General features: G+C 41.3%; 1 pseudogene; it reads left to right on the top strand.

Moving 5' to 3' along the window:
• The first annotated feature begins 7,300 nt into the window (after nucleotides 1–7,300).
• LOC122753093 lies at nucleotides 7,301–7,903 on the top strand (annotated as a pseudogene).
• Nucleotides 7,904–16,750: the final 8,847 nt, after the last annotated feature.

Below are 16,750 nucleotides of genomic sequence, written 5' to 3'. Positions count from 1 at the left end.
TACTGGAACTTACATCACCTTCCAGATATCTGGTGGTCACAAGGATGTTATGGAAAAGTTGGCTTATTTAAGTGGGGAAGGGCCTTGTCAATACATCAGGTCAAAATGGAATTCTTAGTCACTTAATACTTAATGCTTAAAGACATTTGGTTTGTTTTAGTTTATTTTGGTTTTTTTGTTTCTTCATGGTTCTCTCCAGGGCTATTAACTGTTCATCATACAATAAAGTTATCACCAAATCTGGGTTACTCCCGGTTCATAATACAGTGAACCAATTGCTTCTGTGACAAAATAGGAATGATTCCAGTAAGGATTATAGTTACAATCATTAGATCATAAGCTCCTTGAGGGCAGACTGTCTTTTGCCTTTTTTTTTGTATCCCCAGCCCTTGTCATGATGGCTGGCACATAGTAGGTACTTTAAAATGTTAATTGATTATGGTGGTGATGGAACAAATATTAATAAAACATTTATTAAGCACCTGCTATATACCAAGCATTGTTAAGTTTCAATTAAAAATCAACTAACAAGGATTCTTAAACTTTACAACTCACATATATTTTAAATTTTTCCATTTAAAAGCATTTTTAAACATTTATTTTTCTCAGTTAACAATTTTAAGCTTTTTTCCATCAAGCATTTATTTTTAACTTCTTTTTCAGTAAACAAGCATTTAAACTGTTATTTCCATTGAGAAGCGCTTATTAACTGAAGTTAAAAACAAGAGCAAAACAGGGGCAGCTAGGTGGTGCAGTGGATAGAGCACCAGCCTTGGGTTCAGGGGGACCTGAGTTCAAATCTGGCCTCAGACACTTGACATGTATTAACTGTGTGACCCTGGGCAAGTCACTTAACCCTCATTGCCCGGCAAAAAAAAAAAAAAGTTTATGGGAAAAGAATCATGAAATCTGAATGTAGAGAAATGTATGCTATTTTTACTTTTGGGTGTGTTTTTTTCCTTCTTTCTTCTGGTTTTCCCCTTTTGTTCTGATTCTTCTCTCACAAGATGACTAATGTGGAAATATGTTTAACATGATTGTACTATATAACCTATATCAAATTTTTGCTGTATTGGGGAGAAGGGAGAGAAAAAAAGGAGGGAGAAAAATTTGGAACTCAAAATCTTATAAAAATGAATGGGGGGCAGCTAGGTGGCACAATGGATAAAGTGCCAGTCCTGGATTCAGGAGGACCTGAGTTCAGGTCCAGCCTCAGACACTTGACATTTACTAGCTGTGTGACCCTGGACAAGTCACTTAATCCCAAGTGCCTCACACCCCCCAAAAAAAGCAATATCAGTAGCCTCACAATAAATAGTGAAAATATTTATCCTTAGTGCTTATTAAGCATATCCAAGACCCTTCCAAAAAATTATTATTGTTTCCTGTTTAACACATTCTGATGCCAAAAAAAATCAATCCTAAGAAAATAACGTTCTGGGATTTTAAAAATAAAGTGAATGTAAGAAAGTTCACTCAAAGGCCAAAAGGCAATCACAATTAGCCTAATGTACCATATATTAATCCCCAAAGCAAAAAAAAAAAAAAAATCCTTTAAAATGCAGTCTCTTGATCCAAAGTTGGTTCAAAGATGTAATTCGGATAGAGATCAATTGAGTTACTATTTTTTTTTTTGGTGAGGCAACTGGGGTTAAGTGAGTTGCCCAGGGTCACACAGCTAGTAAGTGTTAGGTGTCTGAGGCCGGATTTGAACTCAGGTCCTCCTGAATCCAGGGCCGGGGCTCTATCCACTGGGCCACCTAGCTTCCCCTTGAGTTACCATTTATTCAGTTAGTTTCCCTAGATTTCCTAATCAATAGTCAGACAATTGAACAAATAAATAATTTCTATGCCTTCCTCCCAATTGTCTCTTATTGGGGACAAGATAGGATAGAGGGATCTTATGTCCTCTGTAAACCAATTTTCTAGTGATTCTCATCTCAGGTTAAAATTCCTTCAGATATGTATTCCTACAGCTTCTTTTATCATAGAACAGATAAATTTTTATATCTTCTCCAAGGCCAAAGATTCAAAGAGGTTGGCAAGTTCCTACGGAATTTCTCATAGAAAGACTTCCTAAGGCATCTTGTACTTTTCTGAAACACCAAGTTAACTTTTTTGCTTGTTCTGGTTTGGTTTGGGTTTTTTTGCAGGGCAATGGGGGTTAAGTGACTTGCCCAGGGTCACACAGCTAGTAAGTGTCAAGTGTCTGAGGTCGGATTTGAACTCAGGTCCTCCTGAATCCAGGGCCAGTGCTTTATCTACTGTGCCACTTAGCTGCCCCCAAGTTAACTTTTTGACAAACCAGAGTATACCTATTTGAATACCTAAGATAGTCTTTAAGTAGAAGAGCTTCCAGAGCCTGTTGATGATATATTGGAAAGTGAAAGGGACTTGAAGTCAGGAAGATGTGAGTTCAAATGAAGCTTCCGTTGGTTAGTTGTTGTCCTTCATTCTCAAAGAGGACCACAATGACATCACTATGTTAAAGTCAGGTTACAATGTGTTCAGCTGTGGTTGATCAGACCAATATGAGTTCAGAAAGGTCTACCACAGGTCAGGAACAAATAATGTGAACATTTGGGTTGGATTCTCTAAATTTGCACATATCACGTTTCTTTTGAGCTACTTCAATTCTACTTTGCTCATAGAACACAGCACCTTCTCTGATGAGGTCATGCCATGCTGGGCAGCCCTGTGCCAGTGTTTCCCATGCCTCACAATCAATTCCAAAGTTCTTAAGAGAGACCCTGAGAGTGTCCTTATATAGCTTTTTCTGACCACTTCCCTTCTGTGAGTTCTCCATAAAATGGTCCTTTGAGCAGGCATACATTTGGCATCCAACAATATGGCCAGCCCATCAGAGTTGCACTCTCTGCAGTTGAGTTTAAATGCACTTTAGCTCAAGAGAGGACCTCAGTGTCTGGTATCTTATGCTGCCAGGTGATCTTCAGAATATTCCTAAGGCAATTCAAATGGAAGCGATTCGGTTGCCTGGCACGACTGTCCAAATTTCACAGGCTTACAGCAATGAGGTCAGCACAATGGCCAGTAGACCTTCAGTTTGATAGTCAGTCTAATACCTCTTCTCTCCCACAATTTCCTTTGGAGTCTCCCAAATGCTGAGCTAGCTCTGGCAATATATACATCAACCTCTTTATCAATGTGTACATCCCAAGAAAGTATACTACCAAAATAAGTGAACTTATCCACAGTTTTCAAAACTTCTCCATTTGTTGGAACTGATGGTTCCACCTATAGATGGTGTGGTGCTGTCTGATGGAACACCTGCGTTTTCTTGGTGTTAATTGTTAAGTCAAAATTATCACAGGCAACAGAGGATCAGTTCATACTTTGTTGCATCTCAGCTTCTGAGGCTGCATTGAGTGCACCATCATCTGCAAACAGAAAATCATGCACAAACACTCCTCCACTTTAGTCTTGGCTTGTAACCTTTTCAAGTTGAAGACTTTTCCATCAGTGCCAGAGCTGACCTTGATGCTGTGTCGTCCTCATTGAAGGTATTTAACAACAAGACTGAAAACATCATGCTAAAAAGCATGGGAGCAAGCACACAGCCCTGACTCACACCTTTGGTGACTGGGAAAGCAGGAGAGCATAATCCATCATCCAGAACCAAGGCAAGTATGCCATTGTGAAATTGACATACAATACTAATGAACTTCTCCAGGCAACCAAATTTTGACATAATTTTCCATAAGCCCTCATGACTGACAGTATCAAAGGCTTTGGTCAGGTCTATGAATGTTGTGGAAAGTCCTCTGTTTTACTCTTGGCATTTTTCCTAGAGTTGTCCCACAGCAAACACCATATCAACCGTTCCTTTCTGAAGCCACACTGGCTCTCAGGTAGATGGCAAGAATTTTTTAAATTTAGGGTTTTTTTTGATTTGGGGGTTTTTTGGGGGTGGGGCAATGAGGATTAAGTGACTTGCCCAGGGGCACACAGCTAGTGTCAAGTGTTTGAGGTTGGATTTGAACTCAAGTCCTCCTGAATTCAGGGCCAGTGCTTTATCTACTGTACCACCTAACTGCCCCTACTTTTTTTTTTAATTTAGGGTTTAGGGCAGCTAGATGGCGCAGTGGTTAAAGCACCGGTCCTGAATTCAGGAGTACCTGAATTCAAATCCGGCCTCAGACACTTGACACTTACTAGCTGTGTGACCCTGGGCAAGTCACTTAAGCCCCATTGCCTACAAAAAAAAAAATTTAGGGTTTAGATGGCAAGAATTTTGCTGGCAATGACTAGAAGAGAGGATGCCCCATCCACCCCCCTCTTACCCTCACTCCCACCCCCCTCCTCTAACCCCCTGATTATTGTGCAACATTGCCTCACTTAAATTTAACTTATCTACAAGTCAAAAATGCAGCTTCAGACACTTAATGGCTATGTGACCCTGGACAAGCCAATTAACCTCTCTTAGTCTCAATTTCCCCATCAGCAAAATGGAGGCAACGATAGCACCTATTTCACAGGGTTGTTGATAGGATCAAATGAGTGAACTTTATAAATGTTTACACATATAAATTTGTGTGCATAAAAGTTCACATGCATAAAGCACTTTGTAAACCTTCAAGTGTTAAAGAATTCCTAGCTATTGTTAATAATTACTCAAATCAATCAAATTACAGCATTCAGATCCATAGAGAAGCAAGTCTCCAAATGATAAAATGCATAACCCTTAAGATGTCATTCCACACAACGGCACTTTTTTTTTTTTACAATGCTTTTCCAAAACCATATTGCAAGAAACTTTTTAACATAATATAATAAGGACCACTAGGCAGCGCAGTGGATAGAGTGATGGACCTGCAGTTAAAAAGACCTGAATTCAAATCCAACTTCAGACACTTACTGTCTATATAACTTCAGGCAAGTCAATTAACTTCTCTTTACCTTAATCCCTTGGAGAAGTAAATGACAAAACACTCCAGTATCCCTGCCAAGAAAACTTGTGGACAATAAGGTCCATGGGGTCATAAAGAGTCAGACACAACTGAACAAATTTTCAACCAGCTTAAACATTTTAATCATCTTTTCCAATAGATTCTGGGGAATTTTGCTTATTCTGTTCCCCTTTTTTGAAGCTTCTGAAAGCTAGGCTGTCTAAAGTCGTTTATCCATTTGACAATTTATTTTCAAATTCGGGTTGAAGTGTTGGTCTAAACCTAATTTCTACCAGATTAAGTCCCAGTTTTCTCCCCAGTTTTTTGTTGAATAGTGACTCCTTCCCCCATGTACCTGAGGAGGTTGAGCATATAGAAAACAAGGCTGTTATGTTCTTTTGCATCTTTTGTATGTTATGTGCGGTGCCATTAATAGCCATTAATCTATTCAACGGATGAACCTTTCTGTTTTTTAACTGATACCAAATCATTTTGATCATTATCAGTTTGTAGTATAATTTGAGATCTGGTACAGCTAGACAACTATCCTTCCCATTTTTATTTTCATTATTTCCCTTTAAACTCTTGATCTTTTGTTCCTCCATATAAATTTGATGATTTTTTTCTAGCTCTATAAAGTAATTCTTTGTAAGTTTGATTAACATGGCACTGAATAAGTAAATTAATTTAGGTAATATTTTATTTACATGATATTGACTCTGCCTACCCATCACAATGAATATTTCTCTAGTAATTTAAATGTAGCTTTATTTCCATAAAGATTAATTTTCTATTTGGATTAATATAGTTCCTACATATCTTGGCTGGTAGACTCCCAAATATTTTATATATTCAGGACTTACTTTTTTTTTTTTGGTGGGGCTATGGGGGTTAAGTGACTTGCCCAGGGTCACACAGCTAGTAAGTGTCAAGTGTCTGAGGCCATATTTGAACTCAGGTCCTCCTGAATCCAGGGCCAGTGCTTTATCCACTGCGCCACCTAGCTTCCCCAGGACTTACTTTTAATGAAATTTCTCTTTTCTCTCTCTTCTTGCTGAGTTTTGTTGGTAATGTAAAGACATGCTAATGATTTATGTGCATTTATTTTATATTTTGAAACTGTTAAGTTGTTTCAATTAATTTTTAATTAACTCTCTAGGGTTTGCTAAGTAAACCATTATATTATGTGCAAGAGTGATGATTTTGTTTGCTCTTTGCATATGCTTATTTCCTCAATCTCTTTTTTTGAATGATTGCCGTAGCTAGCATTTCTAGCACTATGTCAAATCCTAGTGGTGATTAATGAACATTGTTGCTTTGCTCTAATTTTGTTGGAAAGATCTCTAGTTTATCCCTATTACATAAAATGCTGGCTTATGGTTTTATATCAATACTATTTACCACATTAAGAAAACATCCATTTCTTTTCATTCATTTTCTTTTTTTTTTAACAGAAATGGCTGTATTATCCTGTCAAATTTATTGATAGAATCATGTCATTTTTGTGCTTATCAATGTAGTCTATTATGTTTGTAGTTTTCCTTATATTGAACCAATCCTATATCCCTGGTATAGTATATGATCTTTTTTTTATCTTTAGTCTCTTTGCTAATATAAAACTTTAAATGGTCAGTCAATAAATCCAATTCAATAAGCATTTATTCATCACCTACTATGTACCAGGTACTGTGCTAAGTGCTGAAATATAAAAAGAGCTAACTGGCAATCCCTGCCCTCAAGAAAGAGGTAATAAAGAACCACTGGTTCTTTACTTGAACAGAACTTTCAACCTGATAGCTGAAATACTATATCCTCACTTAAGTATGAAAGCTTTTCCCACTTGGGTTGTAGCCTGCCTTTCTAGGTAGGCTGCCCTCCTTGCAAGTCTCCCAACTTACATTCACAAGTTGGTTGCTTGGGTGATGACTATTACGGGTTTAGAACACTCAGTGGATCCAATTTCCTAAAGCTTGTGAGCCCCTACCAATGTATTTACCTTGATTCTATTTGGCTAAAGGTCACAATTCGTTCAAAGCAAAAGTATTTACTGAAGGGCAGCTAGGTGGCGCAGTAGATAGAGCACCGGCCCTGGAGTAAGGAGTACCTGAGTTCAAATCCGACCTCAGACACTTAACACTTACTAGCTGTGTGACCCTGGGCACGTCACTTAACCCCAATTGCCTCACTAAAAAAAAAAGTATTTACTGAAATGGCATAGTATAAACAAACCAAAAGTAAAGAAGCACAAATGGAGGAAACACACAGCCAGGATATATGTGCATGAGGATAAGCAAATCATTTAGGTGGTGCAGTTTAACTGAATATAAATCCTCTCTTGTTTCTGGCCTCTTCCAGTTGGTGGAGTACCTGTGAGCACAGGCTGCAGTGTAAAGATGGCTCCGTCTAAGAACCATACCACCCACAACCAGTCATGGAAATGGCACAGAAATGTCATCAAGAAACCTAGGTTACAGAGATGAGTCTCTGAAAAGGGTTGACCCCAAGTTTCTGAGAAACATGAGCTTTGCCAAGAAACACAACGAGAAGGGGCTGAAGAAGAAGCAGGATAACAACACCAAAGCCATCCATGCCCTGAGCACCAAGGCTCCCAAGGCTAAGTTCCTCAGGCCCAAGATCCCCAAGGCCGGTACCCAGCATGCTGACCACAAGATGGCAACCAAGAGTTCAGGCCCAAGGGTCGGCACCAAACACTCAGGCTCCAGGATCATGAAGCCTGACTCTAAGGTCACCAGAACCACTGACCCCAAGGCTTCCAAGCCTACTGACCCTAAGACTGCCAGGCCCACTGACCTCAAGGTCACCAAGTCTGACACCAAGGTCAGTAAGTCTGATCCCAAAGCTACCAAATGTGACACCCAGGCTGCCAAGACCAGTAAGTCTGATTCTAAGGTCTCAATGCCCCATGATTCCAAACCTGCCAAACCAAACCCAAAGATGCTGGGGCTAAAACTGCTAGTCCCAAGCCTTCCAAATAGATGCTTCAGGACAAAAGGACTTGTTTAAACCCTAAGCCACTGTTTTTTCTCGGTCTGGGTATGATGATTCACTATTCTGTACACATAAAGGAAATGGCGAGTCATAAAAAAACTGAATATGAATCTGAGGACATGGATTCAAATATCCCCTCTTGTGCTTACTTACTTACTTACTACCTATATGGTCATGGGCCAAATCACTTAACTTTCCTATGCCTTGTTACCTGCTCTGAAAAGTCAGGGGTTAATGTTCCCTCCCTCCTCCAATCACCTTGTATTTAGATCTCTGTACATGTTGTACAGGTAGAATACAACCTCTTTGAGATCAGGGGCTATTGTGTTCTAGTGTCCAGCACAACACCTAGCAACACAGTAGGAACTTAACAGATGCTTGTTATGTGAATTGACATCTTGGCTTTCTTTTTTTTTTTTTTTTTTGGCAGAGCAATGGGGGTTAAGTGACTTGCCCAGGGTCACACAGCTAGTAAGTGTCAAGTGTCTAAGGCCGGATTTGAACTCAGGTACTCCTAAATCCAGGGCCGGTGCTCTATCCACTGCACCACCTAGCTGCCCCCTCCACCTAGCCGCCCCCTAGCTTTCTATTTACAAACTATGGTCTTGGGCAACTTCTCTGGGACTCAGCTACCTCCTCTATACAACGTGAGGATTGGACTCGAAGTGTTCTAGGGTGCTTTCAGACGATAATAGGATGATCAATAGAACCCTAGTTATGATTTTTGCCACATCTCTTGTACCACTCACATAGTCATCCTTATCACGTCACATCTGGACTATTGCAATGGCTACTAGTGGGTCTGCCTGCCTAGGTCTCTCCCCACTAATCCAACCTTTGTTCAGTGCCTAAGGGGATTTTCCTAAAGCACTGGTCACTCAGTACACTCCAGTGGCTCCTGATTGCCCCCAGGATCAAATACAAAATGCTCTGTTTGGCTTCTAAAGCCCTTTGTAACCTGGCACCTTCCTACCTTCCTATACTCCTTATACCTTACTCCCTTCCTTGTACTTTGTGATCCAGTGACACTGGCCTCCTTGGTGTTTCTCATATGAGACACCTCATCTCCTGACTCCATGCATTTTTTTTTTTTTTTGCACAGGGCAATGAGGGTTAAGTGATTTGCCGAGGGCCACACAGCTAGTAAGTGTCAAGTGTCTTGGGTCACATTTGAACTCAGGTCCTCCTGAATCCAGGGTTGGTGCTCTATCCACTGTGCTACCTAGCTGCCCCACTCCATGCATTTTCACTATCTGTCCTCCATCTCCAGAAATTCTCTCTTCATCTTCACCTCCTAGCTTCCTTGGCTTTCTTCAAATCTCAGCTAAATTACTACCTTCTACAAGAAGCCTTTCCCATCCTCCCAAATATTGGTGCCTTTACTCTGAAACCCCAATTGATCCTGTCTCCATCTTGTTTGTACATTGTTGTTTTCACGTTCTTTCCCCCCTTAGACTATGAGCTCCTTGAGGACAGGCACCATGTTTTTGCCTTTTCTTTGTATTCCCAGGGCTTAGCACAGTGCCTGGCTATGCTTGTAGACTTGACTTCTAAGGACACTGCTGGCTGGTGTAGTTACAAGACCTAGAATAATGTACCAGGGAGAATAACCAGTGAGGATCATGACTACACTTTCTTGCTTGTCACTAATGCATGGCATGTCGCTCCTGGGTCAATTTATTGCTTGCCTGGGTCAAGTAGATTGCTCCACAGAAATATGGAGTCCAGTTCTTGGACCTTTAGTGGCCCTTCTGTACTCTGAAGCCCACAGGTTGTAATCTGGCCTGCTCATCCACCAAAGATAATGGAGTAAAAGGAAACCGCTATTGGATACCTCCTGAACTTGGCTGGAAGCAAGAGCAGGGAAAGCCTTCTTTGTCACGACCTTCTGGAAGAAGGCTCACCAAGGAACCATTAGGGTGAATAGCAGACAAATTCTATTGTGAGTAATCCAAAGACTAGATACTCCCTGACCAATTCTACTCCCTCCCCCCATTACAATAGCAGTGTCACAATTCAAGAAAATAGTAATAGCCCAAAGGAAAGTACTTGTTAGATTATTTTATTTCATCATTTCTATTAATGGCCAGTCCCCCTCAGGATGACTCCCATGTAGGAAATGCTTGGCACTGGGTAAAATCTCACTGTTTCTTCCTTTTTAAATGAATGACACAACAATCCGGGCAATAAAACTGGTTTGAGAAATTGAGAAAGAGAAGGATGGTTACAGTTTAATTGCTTCTTGCTTCTGGAAGCAACAGGAAAAGATTCCCTTGTTCTTCATTCAACATTGACTGTGTGCAGAGAACTTGGAAAAAGAACAAAATTAGGTAGTGGCAGCTAGGTGGCGCAGTGGATAAAGAACCAGCCCTGGATTCAGGAGGACCTGAGTTCAAATGAGGCCTCAGACACTTGACACTTACTAGCTGTGTGACCCTGGGCAAGTCACTTAACCCTCATTGCCCCACCAAAAAAAAAGGTAAGAAATCATCTCCGAAATGGGGGAAATGAGAAAGGCCTCCCCTGCAAAGGGTGGAATTTGAGTTGAGCCTTAAAATTTTTCAGGGGGGTAAAGAACAGCTATGGGCAAAGGTATGGAGGGTAGAGATGGAGCACCTTGTGTGAAGAACAACAAGGAGGTCAGTGTTGCTCGATCATAGGTTATGTGGAAAGTAATGAGGTATTAGAATTCTAGGAAGTTGGAACATGCCAAGCTGTGATGGTCTTTGAATGCCAAACAGGATCTCCTATTTGATCCTGAGGTAATAGAGAGCTACTAGAATTTATTGAGAAGGGAGTATGATATGATCAGACCTGTACTTTTTTTTGGGGGGGGGGGGAGCAATCAGGGTGTAGTGACTTGCTCAAAGTCACACAGGTAGTGTCTGAGGTCACATTTGAACTCAAAGCCCCTGGTCTCGGGGGCCTGAGCTCGATCCTCTGTGCTACCTAGCTGCCCCCAGACCTGCACTTTTTTTTTGTTTGTTTTGTTTTGGTTTGTTTCTTTTGCAGGGCAAAGAGGGTTAAGTGACTTGCCCAGGGTCACACAGCTAGTGTCAAGTGTCTGAGGCTAGATTTGAACTCAGGTCCTCCTGACTCCAGGGACGGTGCTTTATCCACTGCACCACCTAGCTGCCCCCTCCCAGACCTGCACTTTTGAAAAATCTCTGGTGTCTGAGTGGAGTAAGAACAGGAATGAAGATCCATCCTCCTTCAAGACTGAAGGTCAAGAAAAATAATCTGCTTACACAGATACAGGAATCCTCTTCATAGGAATGATGTTTGAACCCGAGAGCTCGTATAATCATCAAGCAAGATAGTATATAAAATAGAGAGGAGGATCAAAGAAGGAGCCTATCACCTCTGGGCTGATCATTCTTAGACTGATTTGTCCAGCTGAGCCCTAACCTCTCTGCTGAATTCTAGTCACACATCTCCAACTGTCTCTTGAACATCTCAAAGTAGACGTCCAATAGACATCTTAAATTCAACATAAACAAAACTGAACTCTTCATCTTTTCCCTCAAACTCTCTCCTCTTCCAGAGGTCCAGGGTAGCACCATTTTCTCAGCCACCTCCGCTTTCAATTTGGTTGTGATCCTCAACATCTTACCCTCCACATAAAACTTTGGCCACATCCTGTCAGTTTGACATCTGTAACATCCCTTGTATTCTTCCCCTTCTGTCGTCCCTTCTCTTTCCTGGTCCAGGCCTTTAGCATTTCACTCCTGGACTATCGCAAGAGCCTGCCGTTTGGTCTCCCTGGCTGAGGTTACTCTCCATTCCCATCCATCCCCAACTCAGCTGCCAGAGATCTTTCTAAAGTGCAGGTCTGACCATGTCCACCCCACCCCCTGCTTAATGAATTCTGGAGGTTCCCTATCACCTCCAAGATCAAATTGAAAATCCTCCCTTTACAACCTTCCCAAATTCCTTGCTCTTCACTACTCTCCATGTACTTTACAATTCAGATAGACTGACCTATCTTCTTGTGGTTCTTTCCACATAACATTCTACCTCCAAGTCTTTTTTTCATTAATTTGACTGACTGTTCTCCCCTCCCCACCTCCCCCCAGCTTGAAATTGGTTCCTTCCTGGTCTCTGTTTTCTGGTTTACCTGCTTTCTTTCTTATTGTTCTTGAAAGGCCTATGGCATCAGGGTGATGTCATGACTTGCACTGAATTGGATTTAAGTGAGAGGGGGCAGTGCCAAGTCACTAAACTCACTCTCTCCTCCAGAATCATCTGGGTCCAGTGCCAAGATATACATCAGAACAACTGGAGAGATGACCTTGGATGCTTAAGGTAATTTTGGTGAAGTGACTTGCCCGTAGTCACACAGCTATTAAGTGTCTGAGGTGAGATTTGAACTCAGGTCCTCCCAACTTCAGGGCCAGAGCTCTATCCATTGTGCCACCAAGCTGCCCCCTCCACTTAAATCCCACCTTCCACATTAAAATGTGAGCTCTGCCTGGGCAGGTTCAATGCTTTCACCATTCTTTATAGCAGTTAGCTCTGCTTCAAGCACACAAGAGACCCTTAATAAATATTCACGTCCCGGACTTGCTCTATCTGTTCTTGGCCTCCTATAAGTCCTGGGCATGCTATTCATTTTCTGAATGGTAAAATAAAGACTAATGTCAATATTATGTATTGAGTGATGGTAAGGAAGCTATGGACCCTGTTACTCACATTAGACCCAGATTTTACCTATTTTGCTTCAGTCCTGCCTGACTCTTCATGATCCCCTTTGTGATTTTCTTGACAGAGATATTGGAGTGGTTTTCCATTTCCTTCTCACCCATTTTACAGATGAGGAAACTGAGGCAAACAGATGTGCTAATTAAAACATTGAGAGACAAAAATCTCTGGGTAATTTTATCATTTTATTAATAATACCAGCACATTATTAAAAGGATGGTCATGATAATCATAAATTTACTGAGAACTGATCTCCACCTACTCTCCATTCCCAGGCCAATGAATTGCCTGGGGCAAACCAATCTTGGTCAATTCCAGACTTTTATGGATCTCCCCCGAACAAACTATCCCCTCCCAAAGATTTCCCACCTTACTCCCTGGACTTTGAGCTATTATGTAAAAGAATCCAGGAGCAGCTAGTTGGCACAGTGGATAAAGCACCTGCCCTGGATTCAGGAGGACCTGAGTTCAAATCCGACCTCAGACACTTGACACTTACTAGCTGTGTGACCTTGGGCAAGTCACTTAACCCTCATTGCCCCACCAAAAAAAAAAGGGAAAAAGAACCCATTTATATTAAGTAGTTTCTACTTAGAGTTAAGTAGCTTCTATACTTAACTAAAAAGTAGTCTTGTAACTCCCTTTGTTAAAGATTCATTTATTTTAAATTCCCTTTGTTCTATCACCCCATATAAACCAGGTCCTCAGTTCCCCATCTTTGATTATTCCTAGCATTCTTTTTTTTTTTTTAATTGTGGGGCAATAAGGATTAAGTGACTAGCCCAGGGTCACACAGCTAGTGTCAAGTGTCTGAGGTCGGATTTGAACTCAGGTCCTCCTGAATCCAGGGCTGGTGCTTCCTCCACTGCACCACCTAGCTGCCCCTATTCCTAGCATTCTTGATGCAATATTCCGAGCTATAACTCCTGCCCCGATTAAAGACCTTATTTCCCCTATATTGACTGTTTCATTAATTTCCAGGTTAACAGTCATTTGACTGTCTCTCTCAGACCAAAGACCCCTAATGGCAGTGGGGGATCAGAGTTTATATGCCCTTCTAAGATGAGGTGTTCCTGAGGGGGTGGTAATCAACTAGAATGCCTTAACACAATAACAGGTGTGGCCTATATTAAAATAAAGGTCTTGGGTTCACTCGAATCTTGGCCAAAGAGACATCAATTTCCATATCACTTAGTTTAATAATAGAGAGAATCAACCTTTCCCCAGGCCTAAGGGAGCAAACGCCGTGAATGGAAAAACACCCATTAGCCCATACTGAGAATTTCTTTTACTGTCTGATTAGATCTTGGCCTGGGGAAATCTAAAAGAGTTTCCCACACAGGTTGGTTTCTGGATGAGGAAGTAGAAAAGGGGGAAAATCTTTGTCCTAATAAAATAATTAGTTATTAAACATAAGAGAGAAATATTCATTTCTCACATGGAGTTAAGTGACTTGTCCAGGGTCATACATCTAGTAAGCATCTGAGATAGGATTTAAACTTAGGAAGATGAGTTTTCCTAACTTCAGGCCCTGGCACTGTACACTCTGCCACCACCTACCTGCCCAGACATGACCTATACCTATACTTTATTTTGGAGACTTCCCCAGAGTAAAATTCAGGGAAGAGAACAATAAACCAAGAGAGAGTGTCATGTAAAATTCAAGGAAGATTTCACCACTAGGGAAAGATGTAGCAGCTGAATTTGGTATGAGTCATGAGACTTGAGTTCAAATCCTTTTCCTACCACTTAATACCTAAGTGACCTTGGGTAAGTACCTTAACCTTTCTGGGTCTTCATTTTCTCAACTGTAAAATGAGGGGGATCAACTAGATGGCCTCTGAGGTCCTTTCCAACTCCAGCTCTATGATCCTAAAGTAATGGGTAGAAATTCAATAAGGAAATGTAGAGGACAAGGATTCCAGGCATGGTGCACAAGTTGAGCAAATGTAGGGAATCAGTGGCTCTGTGTGGGAGACACACAGAAAAGAGTAATATAAAATAAGCATAGAAAAGTAGGGCATGTGACACCCCATATATTCAAATTTAAATGAACATCCCAGAATTGTTAAATTGATGGCATAAGAAATGAGAATTACTAGTATAATTTATAAACTGGGGAGTAACGATTTTTGTTATCAATTGAAATTGATATGGAATAAACTGAGTTATGAACAACAGCTGTGAAAATCCATTTTCACAATATGTGGATCTTGGGAAAACAAAACAGGCAAATAAACATGAGCCCAGAACTGAGAAGAAGAAATGGATGGATTGCTTTTGAAAGGAATGGAGGGGGGGCAGCTAGGTGGCACTGGATTCAGGAGGACCTGAGTTCAAATCAGACCTCAGACACTTGACACTTATAACTGTGTGACCCTGGATAAGTCACTTAACCCTCATTGCCCCGCAAAAAAAAAAAAGAAAAGAAAGAAAAGAAAGGAATGGAAACCCGGCAATACAAGGATGAGCTGAAAAAACTGAGCCTGAAAAAGACTTAAGGAGAACAAGACATTTGTCTTCAAGTTTTTAAAGGGCTATTGTCATGTGGAAGAGGGATTAGATCTGTTTTTGCTAGTGTCATGGGGTGCAGAGCACCCCAGAAGTTCTCTGGGGCACATCCAGGAACCTTCTCCTTGAGAAACTAAACCAGAGGACAGATAAAGCCTAGAGAGATAAGCAGAACCAAATCAGACAGAGATAGCTTCGGATTCCTACCCTTCATTCTGGTCTCCCTTACCCTGGGGAGATAAATTTGGGTGTGGCTTTGGCCTTTGTGTTCTGAAGAGGGATCCGCAGCCACCCCTCACCCAATTCCTCTAGTCACTACCAGTGGGGGATGGTCCTCCACTCCTCACCCAATTCCCCCAGCTACCACCAGTGGGGGATGGTCTGCCCTCACTAAAGGAACTTTTCAGGGGCAGATGGTCCACCCCCATCAGTCCTCTATAAAAGTACCTTCCAGTCTCCTGTTCGAGGAGATTTGGTACCTCTGAGTCATGTGCTTTATGCCAATCTCCCCATGAAAAGTCCAAGGATTTCTTTCATGGTTTCCCTCCCCCCACCCTTCCCTTCCCTTGCTCCTAAATAAACTGCCACCTTATTCTAACTACTTTTTGTGTGCAAGAGGGTGTAATTCTTTTTTTTTTCTGTTAGTGAGGCAATTGGGGTTAAGTGACTTGCCCAGGGTCACACAGCTAGTAAGTGTTAAATGTCTGAGGCCGGATTTGAACTCAGGTACTACTGATTCCAGGGCCGGTGCTCTATCCACTGCGCCATCTAGCTGCCTTGAGGGTGTAATTCTTTAAAGAGGAATTCTTAAGAACCCCGATCCCTAACCCAACCCGTACCCCATTTCCCCCCATATCACTAAGCTTCAGAAGGCAGGATTGGGAGCAACTTGTTGAAGTTGCAGAAAGCCAGGTTTCACCCCATAACAATGGAAAGTTTTCTAAAAAAAAAATTAAAACCATCCACAAATGGAAATTGGTAATTCACCTTCACTAAAGCTCTTTAAGCAGAGGTTTAAAAAGTTTATGTCTTTGATGAGGATATTGTTGAGGGAGATTCCTGCTGAGATGGAGGTTGGAGTGGTTGGCAGGGCATTCAAGGGCTCTTCCCATTCTATGAGCCAATGATTCATACCCTCAAAAATACGGAAGGAACAAACCTGTTGGACAGATCTGCTCTGGAAAATTTAAAATAGAATAGAGACGAGTTACTCAGATGAGAAAGTGCGGAGGAGTTACATTCTTCATAGCCGAAGTAAATAGCCACAATGATGAAATCCCAGATCATTCAAGGAATGAAAGTACTTGACTTCTACAAACAATTTGCTTTAGAAGCATATTAAGATAGAAATGGCAGATGCATGAGAAATGGTAAGTACCATTTTGTCCATGCTGCCTCTCATGAAACATCTATTAAAAACACAAACCTAGTATTTCCCCAGGTCAAAAAGCACATTTCCTAGCCAAGGAGAGGAAGAAACCAGATCGCACACAAATGAAATCATGTACTTTACCTAAACCCCCATAGGTTTCAGAATTACTAGGTCAAAGAGTCTAGTTAATCTCAGGGCACCAAAATATTCTCTTACTAAGATTTTTGCCAGCTCAATGACAGCCAGATGT

The sequence above is a fragment of the Dromiciops gliroides genome, chromosome 4 (genome assembly GCF_019393635.1).
Source record: "Dromiciops gliroides isolate mDroGli1 chromosome 4, mDroGli1.pri, whole genome shotgun sequence".
NCBI lineage: Eukaryota > Metazoa > Chordata > Mammalia > Microbiotheria > Microbiotheriidae > Dromiciops > Dromiciops gliroides.
Note: the sequence above shows the minus strand (reverse complement) of the source record. Positions and strands in the feature narration are given on the sequence as shown.